This window comes from Leuciscus leuciscus, assembly GCF_965113295.1.
Source record: "Leuciscus leuciscus genome assembly, chromosome: 5".
Taxonomy (NCBI): Eukaryota; Metazoa; Chordata; class Actinopteri; order Cypriniformes; family Leuciscidae; genus Leuciscus; species Leuciscus leuciscus.
The window spans coordinates 17,880,458-17,902,543 of NC_138729.1; the positions used below are offsets into that span (position 1 = coordinate 17,880,458).

The 22,086-nt window shown below is 43.4% G+C and overlaps 2 long non-coding RNA genes across 2 annotated transcripts in view; both read right to left on the reverse strand.

Annotated features, from left to right (window-relative positions):
• The window catches only part of LOC309498830, a 178,966-nt gene that overhangs the window by 20,890 nt on the left and 135,990 nt on the right, over window positions 1-22,086 (reverse strand). The gene's annotated exons all lie outside the window — the stretch shown is intronic.
• LOC309500180 lies at window positions 18,686-20,687 on the reverse strand. The gene is made up of 3 exons (XR_014206491.1): window positions 19,978-20,687; window positions 18,890-18,970; window positions 18,686-18,790 (listed from the first exon to the last, which is right to left on the reverse strand). It is a non-coding gene; the product is annotated as an uncharacterized lncRNA (long non-coding RNA).

The following is a 22,086-nucleotide window of genomic DNA, read 5'->3' on the forward strand; positions in this document are numbered from 1 at the left end:
GTGCCTGAGTCTTCAGGCCATATTCCATTTAATGAAAATTTAAGAAGCAAATGCTCACTCGAGAAGTGATGTTTAATGAAGGAGTGGGTGGGTTTTGGAACAAACACAGATGCAAATCAAAAGCACTTGCTGTGCTTTGAAGGGTCCAATCAGTTTCAGAAGTGATTAGATGGTGACCTGGAACACTTTCATACTGTATACAGACATTAACATTAGATGTCTCTCTCTCTCTTCTTTTGCCACTCTTCCTATCTAGTTCTCTTAATAGAGTTTCTCTTCATGACACTGGCTGTCGTGATCAAGAGAGTAGAGGTGTCTGGCATGTGTGATGTGTAGCGGGTCTAATTAGGGAAGTGGTAAGGATGACATAAATATTCATATGAATTTACACATTACAGTCAAAGGAGATGTATGCACATTTGATCTATTTACTCTTTTTCCAAACCACAATCACATGGTAAAACTAGATTTTTACATGTTCTAAGAAAACGTGAGTGTTGTTTGCCTGTGTGAAATTCCCTGCCACAGTTCTGGTTACCAGGGTGTTCAGTTTCTTAGGTGGTTCTTAGGTGGTTTCCAGGGCATTGCAAGGTTGTTGCTAGGGTGTTCTGAGTGGTCATAACATTTCTGATTTCTTAATTTCCAGGCTTAAAATAGATTTTGAATCTCAGATGTTCACTGTGGTCTCAGACAATTGGACCCTGCTGTAAATATGTTGCTTAGAATGGAAATAGTATTTTATAGAGATGTTTTTTTAAAGTTAATTTTACAGTATGGCAGCAGCTGTAGAAATAAGTGACAGACTAAGTAGAAATAAGTGATAGATGCTATTTATTCTTAGTGCAAATAATGGCGGGTACTATTTTCTTACATTTTATTATAATAACCCTTCTCAAAGCTGATATGTGATGGGAAAAGGGAGAAGAATGATTTTGGAAGAAGGCAGATTCGAACTCGGGTTGGTCGCATCAAAAGCTTTAACCATCCGCATGTTATCAGCTGGATTGCTTTCCTGCCTGCAGCACAAAGATGAAGCGTACAGAAAGAGTTATTTGCCCATGCAAATGGTGTTGTTAATGGTTTTTGTGATTTTGTTGTTGTAGTTGTTGCCAGATTTACTGTCCACCAGTCAAAAACCGTTAATTCAATTACTTGTAAAAGTTAAAGTAAACCTTTCCTTAACTCCGCCTGGGCACAACTCAGTCTCAAGCCCGGAAAAAGGAGGAGGGTTGACCAGCTGCCCACTGGTTGTAAAACCTAGGCTCGAATCTGAATGGACAAAGCTCAAGTGCGAAACCCGAAAAATGCTACTGCATCTGGGGCAGCCCATGCGTCGACGTTGGTCACTTCCCAACCACAGGACGTCGGTGAGAAGTATGCTACTGGAAGGGGAAGTAAATCACCACCTGGTCCACCGCTTTCGACCAAACGCCCCGTCTTTCTCGCCACATGGAACATCAGAACCGGATATGCAGTGGGACAACGAGAACAGGTGGCTCAAGAATTGGCCAAGTACAACGTTGCCATTGTGGCCATCACAGAATTGAGATGAACTGATTTTGGGAACATGTCAGTCGCTGTCCCTCATCAGCGAACGAACTTCAAGCTCTATTTCTCCGGCGGAACTAAACATGTGGAAGGTGTAGGTTTCTTCGTGGACAGCAGCTTTAATCGATATGTCGTCGGTTTTCAACCCATTTCTAATCGAATTGCAGTGCTCTCACTCCATGGTATTATTAACTCGAACCTGGTAGTAGTCTACGCGCCGACTGAAGTCAGCACAGATGCGGCAAAGGACGATTTCTATTGCCAACTTCAAGACACCTGGGATACGTTACCTCGGTCTGACATCAATATACTCATGGGTGACCTAAATGCTCACACTGGACGTGACGACCATGCATGGCCTGGAGTACTAGGTCCTTTTGGTGTGGGCTCCATCAACAACAATGGAACTCGTTTCCTCTCGCACCAAAGCATGGGAAGAAACCCAATGTCGCCCTTCTATGGGACCCTAAAGTCCATGAAGCCTTTCAAATTGACCTTCAAAACCGCTTCAACGCCATCTCCATTGCGGATGAAAATGTGTATTCCAGAAACGTCAGTGGACAGGGCCATGAATGAGCTTACCGAATTGATCTCTGATTGTACATCGGCAGTGTGCCCACCATCAAAGCGCAGATCCAAGCCGGATAACTGGGGAAACATTGGCCCTCATTGAACAACGAAAGAAGAATAAGCTGGATAACCAGGATGAATATCGTCACCTTCATAAGATCATACGAAAGAGGCTAAAGAAGGAACGTGCCGCCTATTGGGAGGAACTTGCGGAGGAAATGGAAACAGCAGCTAACCGCAAAGAATTCCGTACCTTATATTCAACCATCCGGCGTTTAGCAGGGAAGAACAAGCCACTGGTCAATAATATCAAGGACTCGACGGGGAAATTCCTAAGATCAAATGAGGAACACCTAAATGGAAGGAGTACTTCCAAGACTTGCTGAACCATCCTGCTCCTCAAGGTCCGACGGCAGATCCAGACCCAGTTGAGGACCTGAGCACCTATGTGGACGACCTAGAACCCTCTTTACCTGAACTACGAGTCGCCATTAAATCATTAAAGAACAACAAGGCTCCTGGAGTGGATAGCGTAGTGGCAGAGGCCTTGAAACATGGAAGAGAAGTTCTGGAAGGCCGCCTACACATGCTGCTAGGACTGATATGGAGGACTGAAGTTATTCCTACTACTTGGAAACGGGCGACCATCATCCCGACTTTCAAGAAAGGGGACAAGTCTGAGTGCAAAAACTATCGTGGCATCAGTCTCCTGTCGATCATTGGTAAGGTGTTCATGAAGATCATTCACCGTCGGATGCTTAAACGCAGCGAGGAAGCGGCTAGAGAAGAACAAGCGGGATTCCGGCCAGATCGCAGCTGTTGCGATCAGATCTTCTCCCTTCGCCAACTCCTAGAAGAGAGGATCCGATGTGGCAAAAGAACAGTGATGGTTTTCATTGATTTCTCTGCAGCCTTCGACAGCGTGCACCGCCCAGCCTTATGGAACACACTACGAGCGGAAGGGTACCCTCCAAAGATCATACGCCTCCTCCAGAACACCTATGAGGGGTCTACCAGCCATGTACGAGTTCAAGGAGGAGTGACAAGCGACTTTCAAGTGAATTCGGGAGTTAGACAGGGCTGCATTCTCTCCCCCAGCCTGTTCAACAAGTTTTTCTCACCGATGATGATGCCGAAGCCTCCACAATTATCCAGGATATCGTCGAAGAAGCTACAAGATTTGGGCTTAAAATCAACGCTGTCAAAACAGTTGTTATGACCTCAGACAACTCTCCGGCAGTTGTATACCTCAATGGGATCCAGCTAGAACAAGTCGAGACATTCAAATATCTGGGGTCGACCATTCAAGGTAACAAGATCGCAGCATCAGTTGACATTACCCACCGAATCGGATCTGCAACTTCAGCCTTTGGTTCGACTTCCTGGTGCATCTGGAAGAAGAAGACTCTAACAACAGCAACGAAGGTCCATCTATACCGCACTCTGATCCTACCAATTCTCCTATATGGAGCGGAAACTTGGGTACTCTTAGAGGCAGACGTGAGAAGACTGGAGGTATTCCAAATGAGTTACCATCAGTTACCATCATACCACCATCATTGTCACAAATTTGATAATTTGATTAGTGATCCAGGAAATGTCTTAAATATTATGTACTTATTTTGTCATATAAAAAAAAAAAAAAGGTTTTTTCCAGGTTTACATTAGATTTTGAATCCCACATTTTCAATGTATGTTACATAGAATGGAAATATTATTTTGTAGAGTTTTCATGTTAATTATATTCTTATATTATTTAAAAACAAAAATAAACCATAATTCAAAGTAAACACTAAAACTTTAGTAAGATCTTAGTGAAGCGCTTTTGTAATAAAATACTATTTCCTTCATGCAGCACAAAGATGAAGCAGAAAGAAAGCATGAGTGGAGACTGAAAAGGTCTAAGTCTTCACTCCTACTCTGTTTGGCATGATCCAGAAGTGCAGAGATTAACTCTGCAGATGAGGAACAGTAGCTTCTGGCTTAGCTCTGGGGTACACATAATTGCTCATAATAGCTCTGCATGAGTCTGTTGTTATTTAGGACTGCAAAAAAGTGAGTGACAAGCATGCGATGCAGGATTCTGAATCCTTCATGCTGTGCTGGCACAAAGACAGCTGAGGCGCCAGTCCAGCAATATTAGAAAAATCCTGAGAACACAAAAGCATGACATTTTCATCTCACTCCGATGATCCAAAAGACAAGCCTTCTGCTATAGCCTACCTCATGTCTTTCAGGTGGTGAAGAAAGATTCACTGTTTACTACTTGCAGCTATTCATCAGGTGTGTGAAGGGCTCATAGTGACATTAAGCAGTAATCCTCTTTAGAAATGTGCCTGCATGAGAAGAATATATGATTTCCAAAGACTATCCGATTACTGTAATTTCATTTAAGCTTGATGGTCTCACATTAGGCTGTGGCAGGAATTCAACTGAGCTTATGCATTATTTGTTCTCAAATCAGGCAACACTGTTGGCATGACGGATTCATTTCATTGCTAATTCAGAACTGGACTCAATAAAAAAATAAAAAAATCATTAATCAAACTTTTTACTGTTTCAGCCTACAGATGAATTATATAGCACAATGTACAATATAAACTTCTCAGGAAAAAGCTGGTTACTGCCACAAAGATGAAGCCTAAGACAGTAGATTCTGGCTCTTAAAACAATGACTGCCACAGGACGAGTCTATGACTGAACTCTAATGACTCAGCCTGCAGTACAGCCCTGCCTGTTCACTTTCATATAAATCAAAATAAACTGGACAACTCACAGTACTCACTCTGAACATCAACTCAGGAGTTCAGCAGTTCACTTTGACATGTTATGATGTGTCAACAAGGATTTGGAGTACTTTATAAAATATTCCATCCACAGGAGCTACTATCACAGATTCCCAAGGCCCAATAACAGAAGTTATATAATTAAAGTCTAATAAGTATGTCAATTCAAGTCAAGTTTAATGTCCCTAGTGAGCAGGCCAAAAGCGTGCAAGAAAAGAAAAAAAGATGTTTAAGTGAAGAAGGGAGAAAAACCTTAAGAAGAGTGAGTGAAGTGGTAAGCAAATGCACAATGACGAGAGTCCAAAACAAAACACTTTATTAAAGAAAAGATTAGGAAAACACAGAAGATTATAAAAGTAACTATACCAGACAGTAAATAAAGACAACACCGCAATGTGAACAGAATGAACCAAGAGCTTAAATACACACAGGGACTAATCAACATAACATGGAACAGGTGCACAACTCAAATCAGAAACCATGGCAGCAAACAATGAATGAGAACTCAGGCAAACAGGAAAATGGAAAATAATGAAATTGAAACCAAAACAGAATGAGATCGTTACACAAACTCAGCCAGTGTTGTGATTGTTAAATAAAACTAAAATTGTAAAAAAAAGAAAAACATACAAAAAATGTTTTCTGTGATTTAAATAAAGTCTAAATGGAATAGAATATAAATATTAAGAAGATGAAAAACTTGAACTTAAAAAAAAACTTAAATTAAATTAGTTGAAGTAGGGCCTACAGTACTACAATTACTAAAACAAAATAAAGATAAAGAAAGCAAAATATAAATATTTTTAAAAAACAAAGACTAATAAAAATGACAAAATTACTAAAACTAGTACTTAAACTAAATTAAAACTAAATATAGAAATAAGAGGTAATTAAAAATATGAATAAGAGTATATAAATAATATACTAGACACGAATAACACGGGACATAGCTCATCCTCTTTGTTTCTGGCATGACACACATTACATTACAATAAATTAACATATGCCAAATATTATTTATAGTTTGTGTGATAGTTGATATGTGTTCATTAAATAAATAAATTAATATGAAAGTCAATGTTAAAAAACGTTTTAGGTTACGACTGTAACCATGGTTCCCTGAGAAGGGGAACGAGACACTGCATTTTGGATTGATGCTATAGGGAAAATCATCAGCATGACAGGTGCCTGAAGCATGTGTAAACACACTCCAATTTAATTGGCTGGCAACAGCCTGTGACGTCATAAGCGGAGCGCCAGGAAGTTTAAGAGGGTGCCCGTAGTACATGTCATCAACTTTTTTGTCTGAAGGAGATGTGCATGCAGACCCAATGGCATGACAAAGAGACACAGTGTCTTGTTCCCCTTTGCAGGGAACCATGGTTACAGTCGTGACCGGAACGTCTTAGATCGACGCAATGGGGAACAAATACCTACTCCGCCATGCCGCGGGGATGCCTGCCTCACTAGGTGAGAATATGTACAAACATAGCAGGCATAGTATACCTTGACTCAACAGATTACTTAGCCGGAGTCGGAGCATCAACCCAGGGACCACACATAAGAGATGTACACAAGCTGTGTAGTGGTAACATCCCTACGCCAATGTCTCCAACAAGAATGGAATATATTCTAGCTTCTATGCCTTTATAGCAAGGGAAGTCCCGGCCTCTAGAACCTTCCTCCCTCCCTTGTGGGCTACTGGAGGCCTAAAGGCAGAGCTTTTACAGAAAACATGGCTAAGCTGCAACAGAATTTTTCTTGCTTGACACAGCTCTGAAGATATGCCTGCTACAGGGAGTTTTTAACTATTGACCTTGGCATACCACTACTGCAGCCTCAGTTCTTACAGAAAAGGCTGTAATACAAGAATGACAAACACTTAATTGTACAGATTCTTGTAATGAACTCATCCCTCACACCCTGCCTGTTATTCTTCCCAGAATTCAGGTAGATTCACACTACTTTATTCAAAGAATAAGTGCAAAATAACAAGGATAACCAGGGCTTTAAGAAGGGGGCAAGATACCCTGCTTTAATAACTAAAATGTTCAGGGAGGGAACACCTCACTCGGTCCGAAGGCTCAAAAGGGCAACTTGCCAAAGGGAGCCTGCTGTGTTGTTAAACATTCCCAGTAGGGGTGTGACGAGACGCTTACTCCACGAGACGAGACGAGACACGAGATTGGGTTCACGAGAACGAGACAAGACGAGATTTTTACACAATTTTTAAGAAATCCTCAATGATGAAATATATTAATGGAAAATAGTCTTTTATTCAACTGAAAATCACAAAATGCAAAACAATTTAGGTGCATTTTGAAATCAACTTGTAATGAATGTTATTTTACTTCTATTTTAATGAATTCTATGCAGTAAAGGACATGCAAACACTGCAAAATGTTTTGCTATAAACTCTACCGTCTGGCTTCTCCCCTGTACGATTTCACATGAGAAATTTAACTCCTTTCCACAAATCGAACATAAAAAAATATAACAGTATAAATAAAATAAATATAAATAACTGAAATAACACTTTAAATGCAAACAGAAAGTGTGTATCCATAATCAAAGTACTGCTCTCTCAAAACTACAAGTTCAAACAGAAACAAATTTTTTCTTCAAGCATGAAAAAGAGATAAATGAACTACACAGAACAGCCTAAGATTATGTAATGTTCTTTTTCAAGAATATAAGCATGTCGACGATTTCTGGCAGCAGTTGAGACCTTTGGGCAGGGCTGCACGATATGAGGAAAAGCTGCGATGTGCGATAACATTGTTTAATATTGCGATGTCGATATGATGACTTGTGATATGTGAATGTTAGCTATACTGTTCCCATGTCTTAGTGCTTTAATAGGTTCTTTGCGTGATAGGTCAAATGTTTATTAACTGCCTGGTTCAGATTACACTATTTTAGCACGATTTTGGCACGATCCGTTTCGTGGAGATTCGGACAACGGGCGTCGGGACGCAAGATTCGATCGTTTCATTTCGTATAGTGTGTCATAGTGGGCGATAACCTACGCGATGCTTCAGGACATCACGACAGAAAGACTAGCATGTTTAATTTTAACGGTCCTCCACGACGGGTTGAGTGCGAGCCACAGTGAGTGTGCGTGCGCGCGCGAGTGAGTGAGCGAGGGACAGTGAGTGTGTGTGTGTGTGTGTGTGTGTGCGCGCGGAGTGTGTGTGTGATTGGCCCGGCACACAAATGATTTAAAAGTGGAAGGGGCATCTTCAATACTAATTTCACCCTTACGCTCCATCACTGACATCACAACAACTCACGAGACAAGTTTCACCTCGACGAGAAATCTCGTTGCGTTTTAATCTCGCGAGATCTCGTAACACGAGATCTCGTCACACCCCTAATTCCCAGTGGCTGCCATCTCCGATGTTGCTGCCTCTCCAAGGAGGAGCCTCACACAGGGGAGGCTCAACTCCAAGGGTACCACAGGGGAGCCTAGCCTTAATTAAAGAACCCCAAAGTCTGGGGGAGGCAGCCCAAACTCTGCCTTTTTTTAAGGGAGCAAGGGACCCTACATAATACCCAGGTCAGTGGGGGAGGTAGTAAAACACTTCACTCCATCTACTGCTCAAAAAGAGCAGCTTACTAAAGGAAGCCCACAATGTTATTAGAGTGGCTCAACCCCAAGCCACCTCTAGCCTTACTTCAAGACCCCTGAAGTCTGGCAGAGGCTTTTAAAAAGGGGTGTCTAAAGCAGAGTCCTGCACGGGTCCGATTTTGTAAACCCGCACCCGCCCGTACCCGCAGTGCTTCAAACCGCATCCAACCCGTTATCCGTCAACAGCACTAATTAAAATCCGCACCCGACCCGCTTAAAATAGAACCGACACCCGACCCGCACCAGAAATAAAATCAATTTAGCCAATCGCATTAGACACAATTACAGAAATGTTTATTGCCAGGTCATACAGAAGTTATTACACGACAATTAACACAAGGACAACTTCAGCCGAAGCTGTCAAAAGGCCGGTACATGAAGAACATGACAAACGTTACCACAAAACTGAGTAGCCTAACAGACGCGGCTACAACACTATATCTGCCACGCAATTTCGTCTAGCCTACATCTGACAATTTTGGGTTCAAACGCCCTGCAAACTAAGCCCTGCACACCACACATACTGAACAGTGTTAAATTTGAAAAATACTGTTCGATAGAACTGCTTGGTTTGTTACCACAGTTATCTGCGTGCTTCCTCGGCGATGAAGTTCCACATGTGCGGCTATCCAACACGAAAATGCATGCAGCAAAGCCGTTCACAATATTGTTTTCTTCAGATAACTCCAAATTTCTCCCACACACTGGACTTGACTTTTGATGATGTTTTGTCGACAACTTTACAGTCTCCACTAGCTATTCTTTTCTTCAACTCCTCAGCATCCATCTCGACGACTGTAAGCAGATCGCGCGCGCGCGCGGTTATGAGGAATTTTTCAAACTGAAAGTAGCCTAGGTAACGTTATAGATCCTGTGAGGGCGTGGTGGCGCGTGGGCACAAATAAACTGATGTGGATTTTAAATTATTTGATCAACTTGAAATACAGGAATATTTTTGTAGATGTTGTCATGAAGAGAGTGGAGAGAGAGAACCCAAACGCAAAGGCAGATTAAATGTCTCTTTAATAACTCAGAAGCGCTGATAGGCAAAATCAGAACTCAGGTGCCGACAGGCAAAAACAGTTCGAACAGAAAGTCTCTTTAGGAAAAAGGTAACTGAAGAGAGTCCGCAGGTTAGGATCAGGAAATCCCCACAGGGTGCGGAGAAGGCTCCGGGTAGCGGATGAACAGCTTCAAACAATAGTCGGAACCGACAGCCAGAGGCAGGCAATCAGAGGATGATGATCAGAAGTAATAATCAGGAGACAGCATATACCACACTGGACACGACAAGACTGGTAAATGATAGAGAAACATCAGGTACGTAACACATATCAGGTAATACTCTGGCAGGGAACAAAGGAAAAGAGGGAGAAGAAATAGAGAGATAAATCAGTAGGAAGAGAGAACAGGTGTGAGCGTTAACGAGATGATGAGATAGAGAACAGCTGAGCGAGAGAAAAGAAACGGGGAAATGGTGTAAGGAGGAAAAAGACCAGAAGAGGGAGCAAGAGAGAGAGATGAGAAAGAGGAAAGAGCCCGATTCATGACAGATGTGTTCCTAAAAATATATATTTTTACGTTTGCATGTGATTGTTTTAAACCCGTGTTTAGACCCGTGTTTCCCCCGTGTCCGACCCGACCCGCACCCGTATCCGACACAGTTGGATATTTTTCACCCATTTTTCACCCGTTCGGGTACCCGAACCCGTGCAGGTCTCTAGTCTAAAGACCCACTCCTCTAAGGAAATGAACGCCCCTACTTAAAGATCCAACAGTAGTTGGAAGCAAACTAAATAGAGGGGATATAATGCCATACTGAACGCTTTGCTTTAACCCCAAGTTGGGTACCTGAGTAAGAGTCTGTTATAGCTAGTGCTTTCACACTGGGAGAGGTAAATGAAGTAGAGGGAAGTAAATGCCCAACAGATGTACTCCTAACGCTAACCCAAGCAAACATCCACAGGGAAGCATACATTTTTTTTTTTTTTACCTAACACAGGGAAAATTATAGCTCAAACCTGGGAAACAAGATACTTCAGGGTATCAGAGCGGAGTGTGGTAGAATTTCCTCTACGCACCTGGCTTAAGTCGACACCTAAAATTTTACTCTAGCACGTCTCCAGTTAACACCCTGCTGAGTCGGACGACGTCTCACCGCTTATGAACTCTTATCACTTTGGAATAAGATCTGTGGTATTCCACTAAGATGCTGCGCAGCAGTAACAAGACAAACTCCAGAAATGTCTTTGAATATGCTTTAATCACAGACATGAGGAACTCGGACCAATTTCAGAGAATTCCCCTCGACAAACAGAGTACAAACGTTTTCATAGAATCGGAGCATGGCAAAGGTTACATGATTCATTACAATATTTTTCTCCAATATGATTGGGTCTAGCCCTAGAACCGCCAGGGAGGGACATATCTCCTGGAAAACCCTGAGATAAAAACAACAAAGCATCAAGGAGAAATAATTTCTAGGCGCTCAACTCTCATCCCTCAAGAATGAGTCAAGCATAGGTGGAGCTTCTCACCGTGACCGCATCACAAAGCATCCATTCAGCTCCTCCGAGAGCCAAACACACTCTGTTCAATGATAGATTCTTATCACTCAATCGAGAATCAAGTGAGAACAGAGTCTGCTGCCACGAATGCATCACTATGAGTGTCCTCAACTTAGCCGAACACACTCTTGCAACCACTGACTACTATCCCTCAGGTGAGAATAAAGGAAGAACAAAGCTACGGACCAGTGTCAAGAGAAGTGGAGTGTTACACACTGTGCACTCACATGTATATCACATCCTGTAAAGATGATGTATGTTGCATCCTGTGTGTTGGGTGAACATGAGTTCTTGAGGTGAAGAGCATATCGTTGTGTGTAAATGCCAAATATGAAAAGAGTTAGGAATTAAATTTCAAGAAAGATAGAAATATGATTAAAAAAATGTTGCATTGCTAATGCTATTGACAAGTAATGTAACCATTGATGCAAACAGGAAATGTATTAACGCAGGTAGAAGCAACATGTGCGTAAATATAGATATAGGCCTAATATGTGTCAATACTGATTATAAAAAGGGGGGCTTTAGAGCTCTCTGGAGTTGAAGATCTTGAGGAGAGAAGAGAGCACACAAGCAAGCAGCAGCAAGTGGAAGCCAGCTACAGATCACAACCTCAGAAGATCAAAGGACACACCTGACATTCTTAGAGAGCACACATATATTGAGAAGGTCAAGCTTTAAGATATAACTGTGTTCTTGTCCTTAGAACTTCCAGCATAGCTGGCATAGAATGGTATATTTATCTTTTGCCTCTGCAAGAAATAATAAAATGAGGACTGACTCTGATAGTATTGTCCCAGTCTGTTCATCGAGTAAGAATCCATTGGGGGGTATCTTGATATAACCATCTCAAAAGGAGAGATTTTTTCCTCACAGCAATTGCATACAATAGACCACTTGCTGCTGCATAACATGTTACATAAAGGCTGGCTAATAGAAATGAGAAAAGAAACCCCCCACAACCACCTGAGCAAGTAGAATAATTAAGTGTCATTTGATAATTGTCATTGTCAAATCCTCTATTCTCCATTTGTATATGTGGAAGTCATTTGTAACAAATAATAAATAATGGAGCATGTCTCTAACTTGTGTGGCTGAAATCAGCCCGAACGCACACGTGTAAAAATGAAAACTTCTCCAAAAATGAAGGTGTTGCCAGAGTTTTCGAGCAAATAAGTTGTGCCCCGGTTAAATGTGTATACATGCAAACCCCATTTCACTGAACATTTTCTCAAGTCTCATATGCTTAGTAGCAGTGTCACACACAATGGCTTGCTGCTGCTGTATAAACATAATATGTAATCGCTGATCCCAGATAGCAAACAGTCATTGAAACTATGTTAAATCAACATTCCGTTTTCAACATTAAGTCATTGAATCAACATCGAACTCTGATGTTGATTCTACATCATTTTGCACCCTGTTTTAATATTGAAACAACGTTGAAATCCTGTCCATAGATCAACGGAATTTCAATGGTATTTCAATTATCAGGAATATTGAAACAATGTTGAAATTTCAACTGAACTAAGGATCAACGTGATTTCAATGGAATTTCAATCGTTCCCTTTCGAGGGAACTCGCGCTGCGTCGAGAATCGACACATTGGGGGGGAACGCCTTCAGCGTGACGCGTTTGAAGCCTGTATGGAACTAGTCCAATCTTGATTGGTGTTGCGTGATGACGTCACCTGTGACGTCGCATGTGACGGTGAAGCGGAAGCTATAAAAAGGGCACCGGAACAGGGCAGCGCTAGCTTTCTGTTCTTCAGCAAGCGTTATATGTGACTGTGTGTCTTATTTGGTGTTGTATTGTTCGGTAAGGTAATAGTGATGGAGAAAGAGAAACGGTTCAGACAGTGTGCGTCCCCTTGCCCGCGCTATTTAAGCGAGGGTGACACACACGTGCTCTGTGTTGTTTGTCTGGGAGTGGAGCATGCACGGGCAGCGCTCGAGGGCGCTGTCTGTGCAAACTGTGATCTCATGCCCCTGAGAATGCTCCGCTCCCGCCTCGGTCTGTTCGATGAATCAGGCCAGGCACGCGCTCCCCATGGATCAGGTCCCGCGTCTGTCGAGGCAGCGCGGCGCTTGCATTCATGGGGATCGCAAAGGGATCTGGCTGAAAATGTTGAGACGGCTGCGGCCCTTTCCCAACATTCATCGGCCAGTTCCCACGGTCCTGCTCGCGAGGTGGAAGCCCGCCCAGCGGCTTCTTCCGCCCGCGAGGAGGACCCGATGTTAGAATTGTCTGGCTCTGAGGGGTTAGATAATTTGAACATCGAGGCAGGAGAAAGTGAAGCTCCATCATCACATTCCCCTGCCTTTGAGGAGTTGCTGGAGGTTGTGACCCGGGCTGTGGGTAAATTAAATATCGAATGGCCCCCAGATAAGCAGGAAGCGACGAAAAAAAGTATGCTCGATGAGCGCTTCCTGCAAGCCCGGCCACAACCTTCACGCCGGTCTCTCCCGTTTTTTCCCGATCTCCACACCGAGGTGTCGAGATCGTGGAATAAGCCCTTCTCTTCTCGTCTCTCCAGCCCCAATGTGCATATATATTCTAGTATTGTGGGGTCGAAAGAGAAGGGCTACGGGACGATGCCCCGGGTTGAAGAGAATTTTGCATCTCATCTCTCGCCCGATGCTGCATCGTCCCTGAGAGCTCCGGCGCTTCCCTCCAAGCCCTGCCGTACCACTTCGGCGCTTGTTGGGAAGGCATATATGGCGGCAGGTCGGGCTGGTGCGTGCCTGCACACTATGGGGCTTTTGCAGGCGTACCAGGCCGACCTCCTAAAAGAGGTGGACGACAGCGGGGAGGTTTCATTTGACGATATTCGTGAAATGCGTCGAGCGGTCGATTTGTCTCTCCGTGCTACCAAAGAGACGGCCCGCGCCATTGGCCGCTCTATGGCAGCACTGGTAGCCACGGAGAGACATCTAACGTTCCTCCTCGACGCCCCGATTTCGTCTTCTGGCCTTTTCGGCGACGCAGTCAACACTGTCGTCGATCGGTTTCAGGAGACGAAACGACAATCGGCCGCTCTGAAACACCTCATTCCCCGCCGTCGTTCCAAGTCTCATGGGTCTGCTGCCAGGGGGCAGTCCCAGGAGGCAGCCGCCAGCTCCTCACACCTGCAGCAGCAGAAGGAGAGTGTTGCTTCTCGTGCCCCCCCGAGGAAGGTCTGGGTTCAAGGGCAACACTCTCAGCCGAAGTCCTCTGGGCCTAGGACAGATCTGAGGACTGTCATTCAGGCGAGGAAGGCTTCGGCGAAGAGGCCCTGACGTGTTGCGCAGGCCTCTGAGGGTGGTCCCCCCCGTGATAGAGCAACAACATCAAGCTCCTTCACGGAGCCCTCAGGAAATCGATTTGTGCTCCCCGCCGCTACGTGCGCTTCGGGACACATCGGTTTTCAGCGAACGCAAATCGCAGTGTCCGCCCGAAAACGATGCGGCTCTGTCGATTGCGTTCCCTCTCACGAGGCCTGCAATAAAGTTATGTCGGTTAGTTCCTGCCAAACAAATGCTTCAGGTCACCGATATTTCAATTACAACACCCGAGGTCAGTCCCGAGAGACTGATCCCCCTAGTAGATTATCTAGACACCTGGAAGGGTCTTCGAAATATATCTCAGTGGGTCCTGCGCACAGTGGAAAAGGGATACAGAATTCAGTTCGAGTATCGTCCACCAAGGTTCAGTGGGGTGGTTCACACACTGGTCAGCCCAGAGCAGGGTCAGGTTATGGAGCAAGAGGTTCAGTCCCTCTTAGCAAAGGAGGCCATAATGCAGGTTCCTCTTCAGGAAAGGGAAGCCGGGTTCTACAGCCGGTATTTTATAGTTCCCAAAAAGGATGGGGGGTTACGACCTATAATAGATCTAAGGGTATTGAACCGGTCTCTGAGGAGATACAGGTTCAAAATGTTGACTATACCTCTTATCGTGAGTCAGATCAGGTCCGAGGACTGGTTTGTCACGATAGATCTGAAAGATGCTTACTTCCATATTTCCATCCTTCCCCAACACAGGAAGTTCCTAAGATTCGCTTTCGGGGGAAAGGCGTATCAGTACAGGGTTCTTCCATTCGGCCTAGCACTGTCTCCTCGCACCTTCACGAAATGCATGGATGCGGCCCTTGCTCCTCTGAGACTTCAAGGCATTCGCATCCTCAATTATATCGACGACTGGCTCATTTTGGCACAATCGGTAGAGATGGCGGTTCAACATCGAGATGTTGTTCTGAACCATCTAAGGTGCTTAGGTTTAAGACTCAATGCCAAGAAGAGTTCCTTAATTCCTCTACAGAGAACCACTTTCCTGGGGGTAGTGTGGGATTCTATCACGATGCGGGCACAGTTGTCTCCTGCTCGGATAGATACTATCTTGAACACAGTAACGAGTCTCAAGCTAGGCCAGGCCATCACTGTCAAACACTTTCAGAGGGTGTTGGGCCTTATGGCAGCAGCGTCCAACGTGATTCCTTTTGGCCTGCTGTACATGAGGGCCCTGCAGTGGTGGCTCAGAACCAGAGGGTTTTCCCAGAGGGTCAACCCTTTTCGCACGATCAAAGTAACGCGCAGATGCCTTCGTTCTTTGGTTATGTGGAAGAAACCAGGGTTCCTGTCCCTAGGTCCTGTGTTGGGGGCACCGTGTCAGAGAAAGATTCTATCCACGGATGCCTCCCTCACAGGCTGGGGAGCGGTTATGGAAGGCCGCTACACCAGGGGTACTTGGAAGGACCATCATCTTTCTTGGCACATCAATTGCCTGGAGATGATGGCAGTGTGTCTGGCCCTCAGACATTTTCTTCCGGATCTCAGAGGCCATCATGTTCTAGTGCGAACAGACAATATGTCGGTGGTGTCTTATATAAATCGACAGGGGGGCCTGAGGTCGCGCCCTCTGTGCAGACTGGCGCATCAGGTTCTTCTATGGGCCCAGGGGAAACTTCTTTCACTCAGGGCAATGTTTATCCCTGGGGACAGCAATGTGGGAGCAGACATCCTGTCAAGGCAGGGGCTGAGGCCCGGGGAATGGAGACTCCACCCCGAGGTGGTGGAGTTGATATGGAGGGAATTTGGTCAGGCGGAAGTGGACCTGTTCGCCTCTCAAGAGAACACCCACTGTCCTCTCTGGTACTCCCTCACGCTTCCAGCTCCTCTCGGACTGGATGCCATGGTGCAGACGTGGCCGAGGCTTCGTCTGTACGCATTTCCCCCGGTTGCTCTGCTCCCAGGGGTTCTAGAGAGGGTCAGGCGGTACGGGATCAGTCTGCTCCTAGTAGCCCCGTACTGGCCGGCCCGAGTGTGGTTTTCGGACATTATGGTTCTCCTAGCAGGTCCTCCGTGGCAAATTCCGATCAGGAGAGACCTTCTGTCTCAGGCCGAGGGCACAATTTTCCACCCTCAACCAGAGCTATGGAAGCTGTGGGTTTGGCCCCTGAGGGGGACCAACTCTTAAATGCCGGTCTCTCAACCGAGGTTGTCGAGACCATTTTAAATTCTAGAGCCCCCTCCACTAGGAAACTGTATGCGTTAAAATGGAATGTATTCACTTTATGGTGCAGAGAACATCAAGTGGACCCAGTTAACTGCCCGGTGGCTTCAGTGCTGGAGTTCCTTCAGAGTCGTTTCTCGGACGGGCTCTCCCCGTCCACGCTTAAGGTATATGTGGCGGCCTTAGCTGCCTTCCACACGCCTTTAGGGGTGGGCACTTTGGGGAGGCACCCACTTATAATACGTTTCCTTCGTGGAGTTAGGAGGATGAGGCCTGTCATCCAGTCTAGGGTCCCCCGCGTGGGACCTGACAGTGGTTCTTGAGGGTTTGTCTGTGGCACCCTTTGAACCTTTGGATGAGGTGGCTGAGAAATTTATGTCTGCTAAAGTAGCGTTCCTGCTTGCCATCACGTCCCTAAAAAGAGTAGGGGACCTGCAGGCTCTATCTGTCGCTCCTTCCTGCCTCGAGTTCGCTCCCGGTAGAGTAAAGGCTATTCTCCACCCTAGACCTGGCTACGTGCCTAAGGTGCCGTCTAATGTGGCACGGTCCATAATTCTCCAGGCCTTTCATCCTCCACCGCATGTGTCGGATGAGCAAGCTAATTTACATCTATTATGCCCGATCCGGGCCCTGGAAATCTATGTGCAAAGGACTTCGCGCTGGAGGAAATCGGATCAACTGCTTGTGTGCTTTGGGTCCCCTAGGAAGGGGTCACCTGCTTCAAAACAGACTATTAGCAGATGGATAGTGGAAACAATTTCTTCAGCTTACGAGGTGCGCGGTTTGCCTTCACCTCTAGCGTTAAAAGCCCACTCCACTAGAGGGGTGGCTTCTTCTAAGGCTCTGCTAGCAGGAGTTTCCCTCCAAGAGGTCTGTGATGCTGCAGGCTGGGCTTCCCCTCACACTTTTATAAAACACTATAGTTTGGATCTGCCCTCTACACCGGGTTCACGGGTTCTCTCGTCTTGAGTATGCCAGATTGCTTCATACCAGGGCGTATTCTCTCAGTGTGGCGCAGTGGGCATTTCGTTCCCCAATGTGTCGATTCTCGACGCAGCGCGAGTTCCCTCGAAAGGGAACGTCTCGGGTTACGACTGTAACCCTCGTTCCCTGAGAAGGGAACGAGACGCTGCGTCACTCGGCCACACTTTTCGCGCTCCTGAGAACGACTTGCTTCGAACTAATTGAAAGCTAGCGCTGCCCTGTTCCGGTGCCCTTTTTATAGCTTCCGCTTCACCGTCACATGCGACGTCACAGGTGACGTCATCACGCAACACCAATCAAGATTGGACTAGTTCCATACAGGCTTCAAACGCGTCACGCTGAAGGCGTTCCCCCCCAATGTGTCGATTCTCGACGCAGCGTCTCGTTCCCTTCTCAGGGAACGAGGGTTACAGTCGTAACCCGAGACGTTTTTAAATGTTAATTTTAAATGTAATGCCATAAATTAAATAGCCTGCTTTATCTACAGCCAGGATGTTAAAAAGTAATGGAACATTTAATTCACTATATTAATTCCATTGCATTACACTATAAGTGTTATTATTAATAAAGTATTCTGTTCAGTGCAAAAATAAATTACACTATTATATATCAAGAGTCTTTAGACAGATGTATAAATCCAAAGTTTATTTACAAATGGGCAAAATGGCTCCTTTATGCCAGATGTGTAAAGGTCAAATTATCACATTCACGAGGTGTTGCACAGAAGGAAAAAATTAAATGCAAAAAATAATCAAATTTGCCTAGACATGAACAAATATGACAGGTAGATTTGAACAAGATTGCAGAAAACTACTTGACAGCTGTGTATCATCCATGAATGCAGTTCCTCTTTGTCCCATCAGCGAGCAGGTACTAGTAGTCTTTGAGTTTATTGTCATATCAGTATCACCGGCAGCGAGCAGGTACGTTGTGTGGTCTCTTTAATGCAATCAAGGTGTTCTTGTATGCTGGTCCCTGCCAAAGACAAAAATAACACAAAGTCAGCTCTCCAATTGGCCGTCTTTATATTAGTTTTCCACAATACAATCAACCCAAATGGCAATATTTTTAGGCAGACAATAGGTCCAAATTTACCTTTTTGAAGACAAGGTGTTCAGCTTGATATGAGGACATCTTTCCAGGTCTCTTGCAGCCTTGTGGTGATGGTAGAATCAAATCAAGGAGGAGACGAATCGATGCAAGATCGCTGCCCCATTCTAAATAACAGATGTGACAACTTCAGCAAAAAATGCATGAACGCGTATAGATAATCTTATTCTGAACTATAGTCTAACCTGAATCATCAGTTTCATCACCTTTCATAGCAGATTCTGCAGAGTCGATCAGGTCCTTGAAGGTCTTGGGAGAAGCCTTTTCAGAAACTTAGCTGAGGTCTTCTGACCAAAAAACCCACAAAAAACCCACAAAAACACCATCATCAAACAGTTACATAGCATAATGACAACCATATCTCTCTCAGATGATCCATTCTGTTCAGATGATTGTGTAGTCACAGAGTAGTGCCGTTCACACCTGGCATTAACATTCATCTTGGGTGACGCACAAGTGAACAACTCGAAGTACAGGTGTAAACGCACCCAAGATGCATTGAGATTCGATTGTTCTGATGAGGTCTAGGCCACGTTATTTTATTAAAGGGTTAGTTTCACTCCCAAAAAAAAAAAAACTGTAATTTACTCCAAAACCTGCAAGACTTTCTTTCGTCTTTGAAACACAAATGAAGATATTTTTGATGAAATCTGAGAGCTTCCTGTCCCTCCACTGACAGCTACGCAACTACCACTTTGATGCTTCAAAAAGTTAATCTTAAAATTAATCCATATGAACCAAGCAGTTTAGTCCACATTTGCTTTTTCTTCTGTTTATGTTTGTAGATTAATGTTTATACGTGAATAAAAGTTTAAATTCAATCTCATCACAAAGCGAGCGAGTCTCTTCCGAAAATTTGGACTAAACCGCTCAATTCATATGGGTTATTTTTAAGATCTCTTTATCAACTTTTTGAAGCATCAACATGGTAATTGTGTGGACTGTCAATGGAGGGACAGAAATTGCTCGGATTTAAAATATCTTCATTTGAGTTTCGAAGATAAACGAAAGTCTTTTCATGACATGAGGGTGAGAAATGACAACAATTTTACACTTTTGGGTCAACTAACCCTTTAACTTTTTGTTATAGTGATTGATGTGTCATCATGAATTATGGCAATAAAGACACATAAATCACCCAAGACACATGTAAATTCCAGGTCTGAACAAAGGCATTGTGTGGTTGCCCAGTTAGGATTAAATTTTTCATGTTCATTCGTCATGTAATAAAAAAAAAAAAGAATATATATATATATATATATATATATATATATATATATATAATGACACTCACAATTCTGGATTCATCTTCAGCATTCTGTTGCTTTCGTCTTCATTTCTCTTGCTTGCTTTCTGTTGCAATCTCATGAGAGGAGCTTTCTTCACTTGACTAGTCGAGGCCAAATCTATTGAAAAAAAAGAAAAAGTCAGTTGAGGCTAATATTTCCAAAATCCAGTAATGCAATACAATTTAAATTAGGGCTGTAAATATGGTAACATAATTGTGATTACCCTTAATTTTGATTATGCTGAAAGCTTTCTATAAAGCATGGGTGTCAAAATGTAAAATTATTTATATTCACACGTCTACACTTGTAGATGTACACTTCTTATTCACATATTCAAGTTAATAGCCACAAAACCTTGAGCATTGTTCACATGGAGGCCTGAAACAGTTTAAATATGCATTTAATCTGATTATTAAATACATTTATATAATTTAAATGAGTAAATTGAGTAATAAGGCATCTTAAATTGAACTTGGTGTACTACATTAGATTTTAAGACATGTTTAGAATTTATTTTACCCATAATTTATTAATGATATTTATAATGTGAACAGAAAATACAGATTCATAATAATAAAATACAGACAGATAAATAGTTAGGACATAATTTATCCCAAAATAACATGCAGTATGATTTCAAGCTAAAGTACCTGTTTGCTCTGCAAGTGCTTGCACAAATACCTGTAAACTGAATTGGAAGACAGACGGATTTACAGATTAGCTTTAACTCACTTTCACAATGTTTGAATTTAACAGTCATAAAAAAAACTTGATCATAACGTTAGTAGGCTATGTTTGTGTCTTGACTCTTGACGCTGATAATGCTGCACTATTAGCCGAGAGACGCTGCCAGGTAGAATTTATTCACACACGCAACTGCTCTCTCACTAATGCATTTATATAAATGTAATCTTTACTGTGCTACTTTATCTATATCTGATTGAGAATGAGCAGAAATCTGTGAGAAATAGAACTACCTAAAGACAAAATAACTGATAAAATTAGCTGTTATGTAGGGGCAATAGCCTTGGGGGCAGCGCTGTGTCATATGACATAGCTTTGATCAAGGCAACCCACGTTCAAGTCTCGGCTCGAGGTTCAGGCTTATTTGTTCATTAATGACGTCATCAGCAACTAGTCAACGTGGACTCGACTTTCATCACATAAATGTCGACTTCAAAAAGTTTGCAGTTGGTCAACCCCTAACGTGTACTACGGTCGCCCTCTTATACTTCCAGCTACTCCGTTTATGACATCACTGCTGTCACCAGCCAATTAAATCAGATTGTGTTTACACGTGATTTAGACACGTCGCGCTAATGTTGTTCTTCATTGCGTCCATCCAAGATGCAGTGTTGACTTCCACTTAGAAAGTTAATAATAATTATAATAATTGTATTATTAGTGAACTGTGTAAAAAGATTGATGTACAGTAAACCACAATAATAACGTAGTGTTTACACATGCTAGTTATTTCACCAAAATGTATTAAGCATTATTAAAGCATGTCATTTCAAGCAGGACAATTCAGGTGTCAGCAGCATTATGTCTTTTAAGAGAGTAAAAACATCTGGTGTGATGATACCACCACAGCAGGTGCTTCTAATTCTTAATAATGACCTTTCAGAAAATAAACCAACTAAAAGAGTAGGGGCTGTGTGGGTATAATCAGATTTGAGAAAGCATTTCATTGGTGCTCTTGAAGAGTCAAAAGCTTACAGTAATCTGTAAAGTGCAAGTCTTAAGTAAGTGCCAATAAGCAGCTATATCCTAAGCACAGACAGGCATGCTGTCAAATCAACCACTGATGGTGTAATGCTATGTATTGCCATTATATGTCCACTAGAGAGCAGAGTGAGTTACTCATCTACCCCGAGTTCAATTACAGAATACACTTGAATTGCGGGAGAGGTTGTAAAGCAACCCTTATTTCTCAGTGGTTTGTATATTGATTTCAATAACATGGCTAATGGTTTGACCTTAACAAATGTTTTTCCTTGTCAGTGCTTGAGCTTCTTTGATTCTGCTCTTACTATCCTTTTGTCCTTTTGCTGTCCTTTTGTTTATTTAATAAAAACAACAGCAGTCTGAAGTATTATTAGGCAGAAAGTATA